We start from the raw sequence: 14,106 nt of genomic DNA, 5'->3' as shown, positions 1-14,106 counted from the left end.
GTTCACGCAAATCGCTCACTGCAACAAAAGCTCACCGGGGTTGGGGGTTAAGAGTAAAGTCAACTCTCCTTTTAGTGAATACACCCCCAAGGACCAAAACTTTACCTTAAACTCTCCTGTTATGTGCAAGTCTAACAAATAACCATTCCATGCATCAAGTAACTTAACATAATATTTTAGTCCCAATAGGAAAGGTTTTTTTTTTTACTTTTATTATTATAAGGTCATGGTTGCGTCAGAAAGGGAAACATGTTTCCACATTTGTAACAAACTAAGAGGATTAACCAACAGCTTTGATTAAAATAAAAAGTGCAATGTAAGGAGAAAAGATGTAATTGATTTATTTTTTTGGCCAGTTCTCTAACAGTCCAGGTCACAGAAAAGCAAATATTAGCAGCCAGTCATGACCATGCCCAGTACAAAGCCATACAGTGGGCTAGCCATCTAGGAAGCGGGCCATTACAAGGGCTAGTGCAGGTAAACTATTCCCAAGGCTCATTAAATGATAAATGGTTACCACAGGTTTTAACATATTAAAGTTAAGCTTTAGGGCACTTCCTGCGAGTGTCTACCTCAAAGCCAGTTACTACCTACCCTGCATTTTTCCTCAAACCCAGAACTGCCAGTCCCGCAGCTAATTTACCTCACAAGCACACGAATTACAATCTGGGAACTGCTCAAGCATACATGCAAATTAAATCACCATATGAAACCTTAAAATCAAAGCACCAGCATACAGCGTGGAATGTAGTTCACATTCACCGTGTCTGTCAAGACAGCACCTTTATGATACGGGGTAAAACTTGGCCAGTCGCCAGGTTTGAGCAAGTTCAGTTAGAACTAACGGATACTCACTGAGAGCGGCCCAGCACCTGCTCACACGCTTTGCGCAAGCGCGTGCTCACCCTGCCCCACTGCCTGTTATAGGTTCGCTTCGCCCCGCCCTCAAAATTCTGTGTGGTTACTACCCGCGCGCTTCCTGAAGGGCTCCCTCACGCGACATTGCCGTTAAAACTTTCCCGGCAACTTTCGCTATGGGAAAGAAAATGACAACTGCCCTGGCAGATTCGTTTGTGAGACAACGCATTGGTTAAGAAACGTCGATTCCATTGCTTTACCACACTCGGGTAAAGGTTTTTTTTTTTTATATAAAGCAACGTGGCTGGTGAGGGTATCCTACGGTATCATGTAACGAAATAGGATGGTAGCACCTCTTTCTGTGGTTTGGCCATTGATTGCTCTATGCCAATAAAGTTGATTGATTTCTAGTCAGTAGTAGTTTGACTGGCCCCGAAAACCAATAAAAACGCGTATAAACTCTGATAAATGTGGTGTAACGCAGAGTATTTCTTCTGCTTTTAAAACCATATGTAGACGTCTGTAGAGCTCAAGCCAAACTGTGGCATGGATGCTGCCGGATTTTGAAAAAATTAAGAGACCAAAGTTAAGCTTCCATGGCTGTAGAAAATGTATGTATGTGTATATATATATATATATATATATAACAAAGGGGCAGGGGAGGGCTGTCAGCCTATTTTTTTTTTTTTGGGGGTGGGGGGTAAGTGTAGTCAAGTGGCTCAGTGCACCATGGAATCAGCCCATCAGCCATGCCGATCTTTTCGTGATTTTCTAACTATATTAATGTAGTGTGATGGGATTAGGAGTGCATTGATACAATAAACAAAAAAGTCATCATACGCGAGATGCCTGAAACCACAATTTAGTGCCTTTTCCTCTCACTGATTTCTGGGCCTAGAGTTTTGGATAGTTCAATTTATTCCTACAACAAAGTTCCAGGAAAGAGATGACAAGACACACACACACACGAGGACAGGCTGTGCCACCCACATCGGGATGGGCTAAGATTGTGTATCACCCCTCTGAATTATGTGATGTCCCAGCCAACACCCCCTTGTGAATTAATGCCCCCCCTTTAGTATCATGTAAGCCCTGGCACTCTGATTGCATCCACAGGATCTGTCCAACACCCAGGTTGCAAGCATGGGACTGTGTGCGAGCAACACTCAGGTAAGCAGCACCGTTGCTGTGGTTTTTGCCCCGCGTTAAAAACAGCCCTGGCGGTCGTGCGGCTGCATTGGTCACTCCAATACATGGCCACGCGGCCTTTTGGTTTAGATTTAGGGGCCCAGCCCACTCCTGGGAAGGGGACATCAGAAATTTTTATTGAGTGTCTAAGAGGGACGTCAAGCTCTTTGTGAAACCTGGTATGTAATATTAAATCATTTTTGTTTTGTTTTTTCATGAAAAGTTCTGGCTTACTGTTTTTTTTAATTTCATTTGACAGAAAGATGCCAGCAAGAAAGGACCCCTCCACCTGGCTCCTTTGTTCGGTCCTACGGTAATAGCATCCAAACTGCCATAGGCATTTTCAGGGACAAATCTCTCTGTTTCATTGGGAGCTGTGACCAGCCCCGACCCCCCCCCATGCTGCCCAATGGTGGCATTTTAGGGGTCATAGGAGGTATTCTGTCCCCATAAACATAGTGATCATATAACAGCCAATGTTGTGCTCCTATGAAATGTCATCATTGAAGAAAAGAAAAAAAAAAATAGCCCTGACCTGGAAAATGCCTTTAGGTCTGTTGAACCAATCAACAGTGAACTGATGTTCACATCATTCCTGACCAAAAGGAGTGATCCGATTATTGACAGACACCCCTTTCCCTCTCATTAGTCGCAGCTACCCTAGGGAGGTCATCCAAGGTAAACCCTCCCACCAAATTATTTATAAAGCATTTTATTATTTTTAATACATATTTATCAGTACTTGATCACTTATCAGTGACACTTTAGGTCACTGATAGGGAAATAAAATTTCCCTGCAGAACAACTACAGAATTGGAAAGCGCCAAGGTTTGTGTGGCAGTGGCTAAAGCTGCTAAAAGAACTGTATTCCTGCTGGAAGACTATTCTGACTTTTCAGACCCTATGGATAGAAAAGAGGAAACCAAAATGAAAATGGATGGCTGGCAAAAGTTCCCAGAGAAACCATCAGAAAAAAACATCTCTGTGGTCAAGCTGCCAGTTGCATTTTTGTGTGATATCTCACTAGAGATTGTGCCAGGGCCTCGGCTTTATTAGTAACAGCTAGAAGTGCGGTATGGCTCAGAGGTTCTGAGCCAGCTGACGCTGTTTTTAAATCCAGATTGCTAAATCTAACCTTCACATGGATCCTTTTTGAGGCAGAGTTTAAGACTCTTTTAAAAAAGACTACCGGCAATAAACACTGGATGGCCCAGAGAAGGCTGCTGGTAAAAAAAGCACTTTCACTGCTTTCATCAGACATCAGAGTTTGAGCAAAGACAATGGGAACAGAGAATGACTGATAGATCCTACGACCGGTGTTTCGGTGTCTTCCATAGAGCAGACTTCAAAGAGTGGAGGAAGAGGTGACAGATTACTTTTTCCCCAAGTCCTTTGCATGGTGCCATATTCATGCACCAAGTAGGACGAAAATCAAAGGCATTTAGAGATGTCTAGTCTGCTCTCACTTAAGGTGCTTCAATCAACAATGTTGTTTCAAGAGGCTATCGACTCAAATTCGGATAACTTCCCCTGATAGATTCAAGGTATACTCTGCTTAGCTAAAGTCTACACTGATTACAGATTATTGGGTCTTTTCTGCAAATGAAGGCCTCGATTCTGGTTCCAAGATCCCAAGAAGAACTGTATTCACTGGTCTTTTTAATCCCAAAGGCTTCAGGAGGAATGATTGTTATCATAGAGCTAAGGTTTCTCAACTGTCATCGTCTTCAGTGCCATTTTAGCATGAAAACCATCAAATCTGCTCTAGAGACCATTTCAGCACTTTAATGCTACAGTTGTTTTAAAGGAAACATATCATCACTTCCTTATTGCTCAGCCTTTCCAGAAGTACCTGCATACAGCCATTCTCTAAAGGTGTAGTATCTATAATTTCCAGTTTTAAGCCCATTACATTCAGACTAGCATCTGCACCAAGAGTATTCACAAAGTTACTTTCAGTGGTAGCAGCTCATATGAGAGGTCAAGGTATATCAGTCATCCTGTACCTAGATGACTCAATTGCATCATCATCTTCATATCACCCTCACTGTGCTCCAACAATTGGGGTGGCTGGTGAATTAAGACAAATGTCAAATTGTTCCTTTCCGGCATATTAATTTCCTTGGTTTCATTCTCAATACCTGGCCAGGGGAAGTCTTTTTATTTTGAGACAAGCAAGAATAACTGATCTGAGCTAATATTTTACATTCAGCACTCAAAAGATCAACCTTCCGGACATGCATTGTCCTGCTCGGATCCATGAAGACATCAAGATATACCATTCCTTGGGCACTGGTACACATGAGACCACTTCAGTTCTTCTTATTGTCTCGATGGGATTGCCACACGGCATCTTTAGTCCATCATCTTTGACTCTTGCCACAGATTCTGTCCTTTCTGGATTGGTGGTGTGACAGGCCCACCTGTAGTTGAGGTAAGACAATAGTCCACACATGTAGTTTCAGATCAAACATTAAGTTGTCACGTTCTGCCCAGGCTGCTGAGCTGCATATCTGTCCTGCTTTACTTTCTCTGCTTTGCTTTGATCCATTCCTGGATTTCCTTTTGCTTTGTTCTATTTTCCATTCCTTGCTTCTGCTCCGGCTCTTTGCTTCAGCTTTGCTTCCTTTATTAGGTGTGCCCCACCTGTGTGCTCTGTTTGTCTCAGTCTGCAGTCTAAGGTATGTCTCAGTGCTGTGTGTTTGGTTTCCATGTTTGGTTTGTTGTGTACCACTGTCCGCAGGGATTAGCGTTAGGACCCACCGTCATTGGAGTACTTTGGCGTAGTGGTGGGCTAAGCATACTACGGCCGTATCATGTGACGGAATCTCCAATAGTTATCTTGTAGTCCTAGGCTAGTTTCTGTATTCATGTTTGTCTGTCTTTTATGTACCTTTGCCCTTCTTCCTTGAATCATCTGAGGATTCCGGTTCCTCTCTCCTCTCCCCATGTCCCTGTTAATATGTCCTATCCTTGCTTATAGGAGAAGCGTCCGAGGGTTCCGGCTCCTCACTCCTTTCCCCTCTGTTCCTTGCCTTCTTCCCTGTCCTTTGTTGTGCCCTGTAACATGTATGTCTTGTCTGGTTATGTTTATTCCTTGTCTTGTGGCCAGTTTATGCTTTGCGCTAATCATTTCATGTTTCTAGCCACCTCTCGTGTATATCTTGTATCATGTTTCTTGCCTGGTCTCCCTTTCCTTTGCTTGTTATGTGTCTGCTACATTAACCTTTGCTTAGCTTTCATTCTCCCAGCCTGCAGCATCCTGCACGTGACTCATGTGATATGCTTCATGCCTGCTCCAGGGTGCCTGCAGGATTCGTTTTGTTCTGGACTTCATCTGCTGCCATATCAGGGCGCTGGTGTTTGGCTGCTCTAACCTAGGTGCTCAACGCCTGGGCGAGTGTGGTCACCCTGCATCCAGGCCCTGCCCCAGACTCCACTGCTGCATCGTGACTCCTGCATACAACCATCGGGCGCGCTGGGTCCTTCCAGTCATCAGCTTGGACCCAGTCCGTGACATAAGTGGTTTTATTTCTCCACAGCAGAACTATACATTTGGGTACATTGTCCCTTTTAAGGCAACAGGAAACTTTAGCAAAATAAAACCTACCTCACATTGGGAGAGCTTAAAAGTTCAAGCCTTATCTATCAGGCTGTCTGGCTATCTCCAGTTCCCAAACTTTTAACACACCATATCAGTTAGGATAGAATAATCAAATTCTTACTCTGTTTTAGAGGGTTGGAAATCCATCTGGTTAGCAGTTTGCACAATACAGCTCGGAGGTCTGGCTTTACCCTGTCACAGTGGTTTAAACAGGTCTGATGGCCTCCGGAAGATCATGGCTGACTTTATGACCTCTGGTTATCACCACGGATGCCAGCAGCCATGGTTGGGGTGCTCATTTATCGGACCAGGTCGTTCAAAAAAGCTGGGCAGGAAAACCTCCTAGAAATCTGGCAGTATCTACTTGTAAACAAGTCTGTGCAGAACAGGTCAACAGTGGCTTATCTGAATCTGTGTCTAGGCAGAAACATGGCAAGTCATTCTTTCGTCTCTACACATCAAGGGAACATATTCTAATACCAGACAAATGATCCCTGCACAAAAAAACGTTTCATTATTATTATATAATCATCAGATGGAGTGTCTGAGACATCGACCTCATGGTTATCAGGAAAAACTAAAAGCTGCCTCAGTTCTTCTTGCTGAATCTTACAGATCGGCCTATGGGTTTTTCATCTAGTTTGCGTTTTTCCTCCCATTCCTTTGATCTTATGAGGTTGAAAGAAGGATCCTGAGAGAGAGGGTTTTTTACGGTCCTGTCACAAAAACTTTACTACATAGCAGGAAATTGGCCACCTCACTTTACTATTTGGAAACATTTTTCATTCTGGTGTGCAACAAGGAGCTATTGTATGATGTCCTGTTCCCACGCATCTGTTCCAAATTTTCTACAAGAAGGATTTGATGAAGGCCTTTTCGCCAGCCATTCTCAAGGTCTAATCATCAAAGCTCAATGATATTCATGACATATATAGTACATGGCTTCTCTAAGACCCTTCCAATGGTTTTCCAGTGCGATCTGAAGACTATAGCTTCATCAACTGGTTAAAGTTATGTCTTGAACCTTGTCCTGAATAAATTGACTCCTTTTGAGCCTCTGGCCTTTTCCTTTTTTTATTCCAAAAGAAAGGCGTTTCTAGTTACCATTATAGCAGCAGGAAGAATTGCAGACTCTGACCACAAGGGAACCTTTCTTGTGTATTTTTCGAAACCAGGTAGCCCTTTCCTCAAATTCAGAATTTCACAGAGATCAAGATATTACGCTTCCTACCTTATTTCCACACCCTAGCAATCAGAAAGAAACTCTGCTCTATACGTTATATCTAAAGCTCCATCTTCGTTTGCAGAACAGAGAAATGGCGACCATCTTCAAACCTCTTCATCTGCCGCTCAGAGTCAAACGAGCTGCAACACTTCTAAACAGGCTATTACTCATTGGATTGAACAAGCCATCTGAACTGCTAAGGCCACATCATGGGCTGAAGTTTATTTGGCCTTTCCTAGAGTCTACACAGATTTGCAAAACACTATTGTTTGAGCCAAGAGACAACTTTGAAAGTTTGGACTGCAGCGTTCAGGTCTACATCCTCTGGATTTACACTGAGCCTCACCAAAATCAATATACATCATGAACAGCAGGATGCTAAAGATCTTCACAGAAGCCAGTAAATAAAAATTCAAACTCCATGATGTGTAATGATTGCTTGTTTATTGTTAATTTATAATCCACCACATAATATGCAGTGGGGGTACACAGCCCACAAAGACTGAGACAGACACATTCATTGTACCACACACTCATTCGAACATACATACATACTCACTCATTATCAGTGGCCTAAACTTGTCACTTACAAGTTATACAATTACATCTTTTTTTATTGTTACAATATTTTATATTTTAAAAAATTTCAAATAATAAATCTTAGATTAATGACTGTTTAAATCACTGATCATTTGTCAGCCTCAACCATTTAATCATCATGCCTTTCACTATACACTAACTGAACACTTTTGCTATCCGCTAACAGTATCCCAACACTAACCTTATCTCCTACCCCCAACTTAGCCACTAGAAATTGCTCATTTGTTTTGTTAGTTATTAACATGTTAGTTTGTTTTGAAGCATTTAAAAATTGCCCCCAAACCCAGGTAGGACTCCAACCCCAAAAATCTGTTTTTTTAGGCATGCTTATAGATACCACCATTTACAAAGTTTTTCTTCCAGGAGACAAGGAAAAAAAGTGGATGTGTCACAGCCTCGAGTCCCGTCACCGACGGGCAGGCAGTTGCCCACAGGTGTTGAGTATCAAGGACTTAACTGCAGGTCCCCGTTGACAGCGGACGGACACAAGGGGCAGGAGGATCTGTCTGGGGTCCCACTAGCAGTCGGTACAGAGACCCCAGAAACATATAGTTACCCATTCCCAGTGTGCTGGAGGCTTTGGCAGCAGGCACACGGGGGGCCCGGTTACTCCCCGCGGTTGGAGGCACAGCTCTTATGAACGGCTGGAGGTGCGGCTGTGGCGTAGGCTTAGGGGGGATGCTAGAGCTGGTGCTGGGTTTAAAAATCTATAAAATGCTCTTCTCTGGCACCCTGTTGTGGTCCTGCACATTATTGACCTTTTGCCTGCCTGACTATTCTTTTGCTTGATGGTTTTTGTACGTCTGCCTGATCCCGATATGTACTAGTTTGGCTTGTCTGACTACCCGAATACATGTACTCACCCGGCTTTCCAGACTATCCTGTGCAATTTTAACCCTTGCTTTGCTGAGTTACTAGTTGTGTATCCTGTCCTAAGCTGGCATTTGAACCTTGCTGTATCTCCTACTGAGTGCTTCTCCCTTGGTGGTCGTATTCTGGGCAGAAGAACTTCCGCAGTAAGCGCCTCTATCGGGGGCAGACTTGAAAAATTGTTAGCAATCCATATCAGAGTGACTCCCAACTGCACAGCGGATTATCTGTGTGAGAATTGTCTCTAAACCCGGAAGTGTTCTGTACTCTCAGCAATCAGTGAACAACAAGGTTATAGACCTGATTTTTATGGCCTTAAAGTTCAGAGATTTTTTTTCTCTCTTTCCAATTGGGGGTCCAGAAGCCTTGGCTACTCTAATCAAGCCTTGGAATTTTCCTTTGGCTTAGGTTTTTCCTCGTCTTCCACTTCTGCCTAGAGTTGTCCAGAAGATCAGACTAGAAGGTGCATCAGTAATTTCGATTTTACCATCAAATGTTGTGAAAACCATGGCAACCATGTCTTCCATTTCTGCTACATCAGTGCAAAAGCTAACTACTAGAAGATTATTGAGGAACAAGGAGCTTTCTACTTAAATGGTGAAGACATTTCCATGCCACCAGAAGATTTTCACTTATCTTAACTGGTGCTGCACGAGACCCTTACCTGCCCCTCCTTTTAAGGTTATTTACTTCCATGATTTGGACAAAAAAATTACATCCTGCTAGTCTGAAAGTCCAGATCTTGCTTTTAAGCTCTTCTTGATGAATATCCTTGGATCAAGAGCTCATAATGGAACTTTCACATGTATTACATTAGATTACATTTATTTATAAGGCACCGGCCGATTCCACAGCGCTGTTACATTCATTAGAACAATTTATAAACACATACGATAACAAACTGGTGCAAAGGAGAAGAGGGCCCTGCTCTTGCGAGCTTACAATCTAGTCGGTGGTTGAGGGTAGTGAAACAATAGGAGAGGACTGCTTGGATGGGGATGAGTTGATCTGGTTGCGGTGATGTATGGCCCACTATGACACCTAGAGTGCCTCCATGGGACTTGAGCCTACGTTTCATTGATGGAGATTCTCCCCATTGGAGTATCTACAGGAAGTTTCCTTATATGTTCCTTACCATGCTCTTCTTAGCTATTACCTCAGCAAGAAGAGAATTACAAACATTGTCTTCTGGTGAGGTGATATGGTGACATCTTGGGTAAGAGTTTGCCCTGAACATGTCTGCAAAGCTGATACTTACAAATTCACCCATACTTTTGTCAGTCACTACCGGGTGGACCTATCTCCTGTCCAGGATACTTTGCAAGCTGTTAAACGACCCACCCTTTTCTGTTTGGTATTTCACCTGTCTCTATCTCAGGGGGAACAATTCTTACCTTACCCTTTTCCCTCCATCTCTGGTGATACTTGACATACTCTTTCTCTATATCTGAGGACAGGACTCTGAAAAGAAAAAAACCCCTCCCCTCAGGATTACCTTTAGTGTTTTTCGGCCCTACCTCAGGTGGGGAGGACTCATTGGCTCTAGGGGGAGCCTTAACCAAGGGGCTGAGCCCTTTGTTTAACAGGTAATCTTTTCACCTTTAAGACTTCTGTTAGGCCAGTGGCTCTGCTCGCCTGGCAGTTTATGATTCCTTCCCACCGGATGATATTTCTGAGGGATGTGGCTGTGCATCTAGGGGACTTATCTTGTCCCCGGAGACATCCCAGGTTCATCTGCAAGTTGTGCTCGTCTCCCGCTTGAGTACTTCAGGTCAGCTGTTCGCATCAGTGGAATCCAAAACCATCAGGCAGATTTTTTCTGAACATCTCTTTTCATCGTGAAGTATGGTATGGACAACGGCATGTCACCGTTGAGCATGCATATTGCTCACATGATGGCGCTAGGGCATCTTCCTGGGAGGTAGCTACTTTTCTTAACAGTTTTCATATACAGCATGTCAGTATATGAATAATGTGACGGTACGAGTCGACGTGTGTATATTCACAGGATTTTCATACTGTACATGCCTTGGAAGACATTTGGAAGCTGTTATGTGACTTCTCAATATGAGGACCAAAGAGTTGTCAATTGAAGTAAAGCTGACCATCATTAGGTTGTAAAAAACAAACCAAAAAGAGACCACAGAATACAACGGATGATTGCAAAATTATTTTCTTGGTGAAAACACTCAAAACTCAAAAACACTCTCCGTGAGGTTGAGTTATCATTGTCGAAGTCTTTAATCAAGAAAGACTTAATGAAAGTAAATACGATGTTTTTCCACAAGAATAGGAAAGCCCAATAAGACTAATTAGAATAATATTCTTTGGGTAGATGACACTGAGACCAACCTATACCAAAATGCTATGGGTGAACAGTATGGGGAAGTGAAGGAATGATCTGAAGCATGCCACATCATCTGTGAAACATGTTGAAGGCAGTGTAATGGCATGGGCAATGTATGGCTGCAAATGGAACGGGTTCACTGGTGGTGACCAGTGTAAATGATAGGTAGGTATTCCCTCATCAGAGTGAATACAGAGCCTTGACACCCAACGTATTTGTTTTTGACCCCATTATCCAAAACTCTACTTTCTACTTAGAGCCTCCCACATCCCCGGCCAATAAACCATCCACAACCTGCTTCTTCACACTAATTCCCCAATCTACATGCCCCAAAAACTGCCAAGGAAAAGACCAACATAAACAACAACACCTTGTAAGGTGACATGCACATTGACTGCAATGCCTTACCCAATTAAACCAACAACTGGAAGGGTACTGGATGGCAGTTTTAACAAACAGTTAAGCCACAGCGGTAGCCCTTCAAAACCTGTCTGACCTTAAACTTAGTAAGCTCCTCAAAACCATAATATGTAAGAAAAGGTCAAAGGCAGCCATCTGTCTTGAGATGACACCAGAAATTTCCTCAACAGCAAATCCTCCTCTGGCTCCGCCAGCACAGATTTACCAGCATCCATCAACAAACCTCTCCCCATCCTGCCATCGCCCAGGTGCTTGGAGACACTGATTGCCAGATTAGTTCATCCATCCACTATGCACCAGCTCCCACATCTGTAGCAGAAAGGAGTCCCTTGTCTCTGCTGTCAGCACCAACATCTGGAAGCGATTATATATCTTCAGGAATTATTGCCAAATCATCTTTATGGCACCTAGTCACCCTCATAAAATAGTGTGGCGCCTTAAACGACAAGCTCCTGCACAACATGTGTCCCAAGGGCATAATTCTACATACAAGTTTAACCCCCCCCCAGAAGAAACCATGCTATCTGTACTACCAAGATTAACAGAAGATCCTATTAAGTTTTGCGAAGGGAGTGACGCTCCCTGTCAGCGCACTGATGAGAAACCCCCTGGCCTACTGGAATAAAACCATGAGAACCCCAATATGGCAGTGCCCATGGAGCAATAGAAAGGGGACACCCAAATTTCACACCACTTTTAAACCTGGCAAAATTTGAAAAAAGCTGACAAAAAAGACAGAAACCTGTGACCACATCCTGACTGCGCAAACGCCAGTCTGGCCAGACACAGGTCCGGAAAAAGAAAGAAGCTGGCTACACCTTGGAGAACCAGCGTGTCTGCCTCATGCCCAGCCTGGTCTGAGGGCCCTTCATTTGTATCTCACAGTGGAAGCAGAAAAGCAGGCTGTGGTGCTGCTCTGGTACCCGGATTCCTTTTTGGAGTTGCCCGCTCACTCCCAGCTTTTAACTCCCTGCTTGCTACACTGCTGATGCTTCTGTTATCCACTCCGTCATGGATACCTTGTCGAAACTTAAACCGTCCTCTTCTACAGGACTGCCCGAGCCATTTGGTCCGATGACCGTCTTGTTCCTTTTACCATGGGACATGCTAGCACTTCTCCAGTCCCTGCCTTTTTGCTCCGATCTTCCATCAGAGCTCCACCCCCTTGTGACTGGGATGAGCTGTGCCACTCCAGATCCTTTGACTGCAGAGACTCCAACCAGCAACCTTGCGTATGACAGATAAGTCACCTATTCAATACACAACCAGGTGGCTTTTGGCTTGCTGGTTCTTTTGGCCTGTCCATGGACACGCCTGCCCTTCATTCTAGTCATCAAGGGCCTATATAAACCAGGCATGCTCCAAACATCAGTGTTAGAGCATTTTGTTCCTGGCTTTATATACCAAGCTTGTAATTTGCTGCATCTGATCCATCTTCTGTGTTTGACCTTGGGCTTTGACCTTATTCTATTGTTTGTCCTTTGGTACCCCGTTGAACGTGATATTCTGGTTTCTGACCTTTGGCTGGGACTGCAACTTTTCTTGGGATCATCCTCTGTACCGTGCATTGGTTTTTGAATGGCCGTTGTCGGCATCCACTGTCACCATTCTGCTGTCTGCCAGCATCCCTGCCTGCCTCTGCTGCCTTGTGTCCAAGTGCCCTGCTTGAGGGCTTTCCTGCCTTGACTCCAGGCTGTGGGCTATCATGTTTTGTGTTCTATGCTCTGCATGTGCCCTGTGCCGTTAGGCCTGCCGTGCAGGATAGGAACACAATGCCATCCCAGGAAGGTCTAAGTCAGGTAAAAGTCCAATACGCACAATACGTACACCACCACAGTAGTCAGTGGAACACACCATGGTCAGAATAATAGCAATAATCTGTGGAACAAGCCGTAGTCGGGGACGCCAGAGTAGTAGCAATAATTTGTGGAACAAGCCAAATATGGTAACAAGGAACATGACACAACAATACATTAACTCAGAGGAAATACACCTAGCAAGGTGCTGAAGGGTAAGCTAGTTTTTAAATGGACATGGGGACATCATCAGGAGCGCACACATTGGACAGCCTCCAGGCAGCAGAGGAAAAGGGGCGGAGCGTTGTACACGCTGGCATCCAGCTCCACCATGCATGCAGCTGAGGTCTGAACTCCGTCTCCCTGGGCTTGCGGGCACTCAGGTGAGGCGCTTCTAACAGGGTGCTGAAAGGGACAGACAAGGAGGAGTCGCATTTGGCGGCAGCAGATCTACGTGACTGAAGAAAGCCAACCACTTCCTTGGCTTTGGATGTCCCAACGAAGGCCTGGAAATACGTGGTTGACCCACGGGTGCCTCTGCTTCTTCGGCTACCACATCCAGCAAGTAATGGACTCTTGTTCCTGCAGCCAATTGTTTTCTTGAAGCACAGTATAAACTCTCAACCTTGCCAACACGTCTTCTACTGCAGCCCCCCTTTACTAAACTTATAACCCATTCTTGGCATCCAGGTACCCCCCCTGACTGTGGCTTACATCCTCAAGCCCCCATCACCCCAGGCTTCCATTAACACTGTCTGCCCAATCATCTCCAGGGCAAGTTTTTCACTTGCTGAAGAAAAACGTGAAGGCAAAAAGACCCATAAACAAGCAACAACCTAAGACAGCTACATTATAGGCCTGACAAAGCATCGCTAGGAAGGTATTATGCCAGGGTACTGATCCGTAATGTAGAGCTGGTATCACCTGATGGGCAAAACACGGCACAGGAACAGCAGCACTGTAGTGCAGAAAAGGTAGCAGGCTGGGGTTGGGTATGCCAGAGCAGGACATGTGATGCCAGCACAAAGGGATAAGACAGAAACGAATGACAAGTAAAGACAGAGGTCCAGTACACAGTTCAGGATCCAAAGGCGACAGAAAATCAGGATAAGACAGCTTATGATCAAGGCAATGAATTGGAAACAGGAGCAGGACTCAGCACAAGACAAAAATATGGAATACTACCCAGAGACTAAAC

The sequence above is a fragment of the Spea bombifrons genome, chromosome 2 (genome assembly GCF_027358695.1).
Source record: "Spea bombifrons isolate aSpeBom1 chromosome 2, aSpeBom1.2.pri, whole genome shotgun sequence".
NCBI classification, from domain to species: Eukaryota; Metazoa; Chordata; class Amphibia; order Anura; family Pelobatidae; genus Spea; species Spea bombifrons.
Note: the sequence above shows the minus strand (reverse complement) of the source record.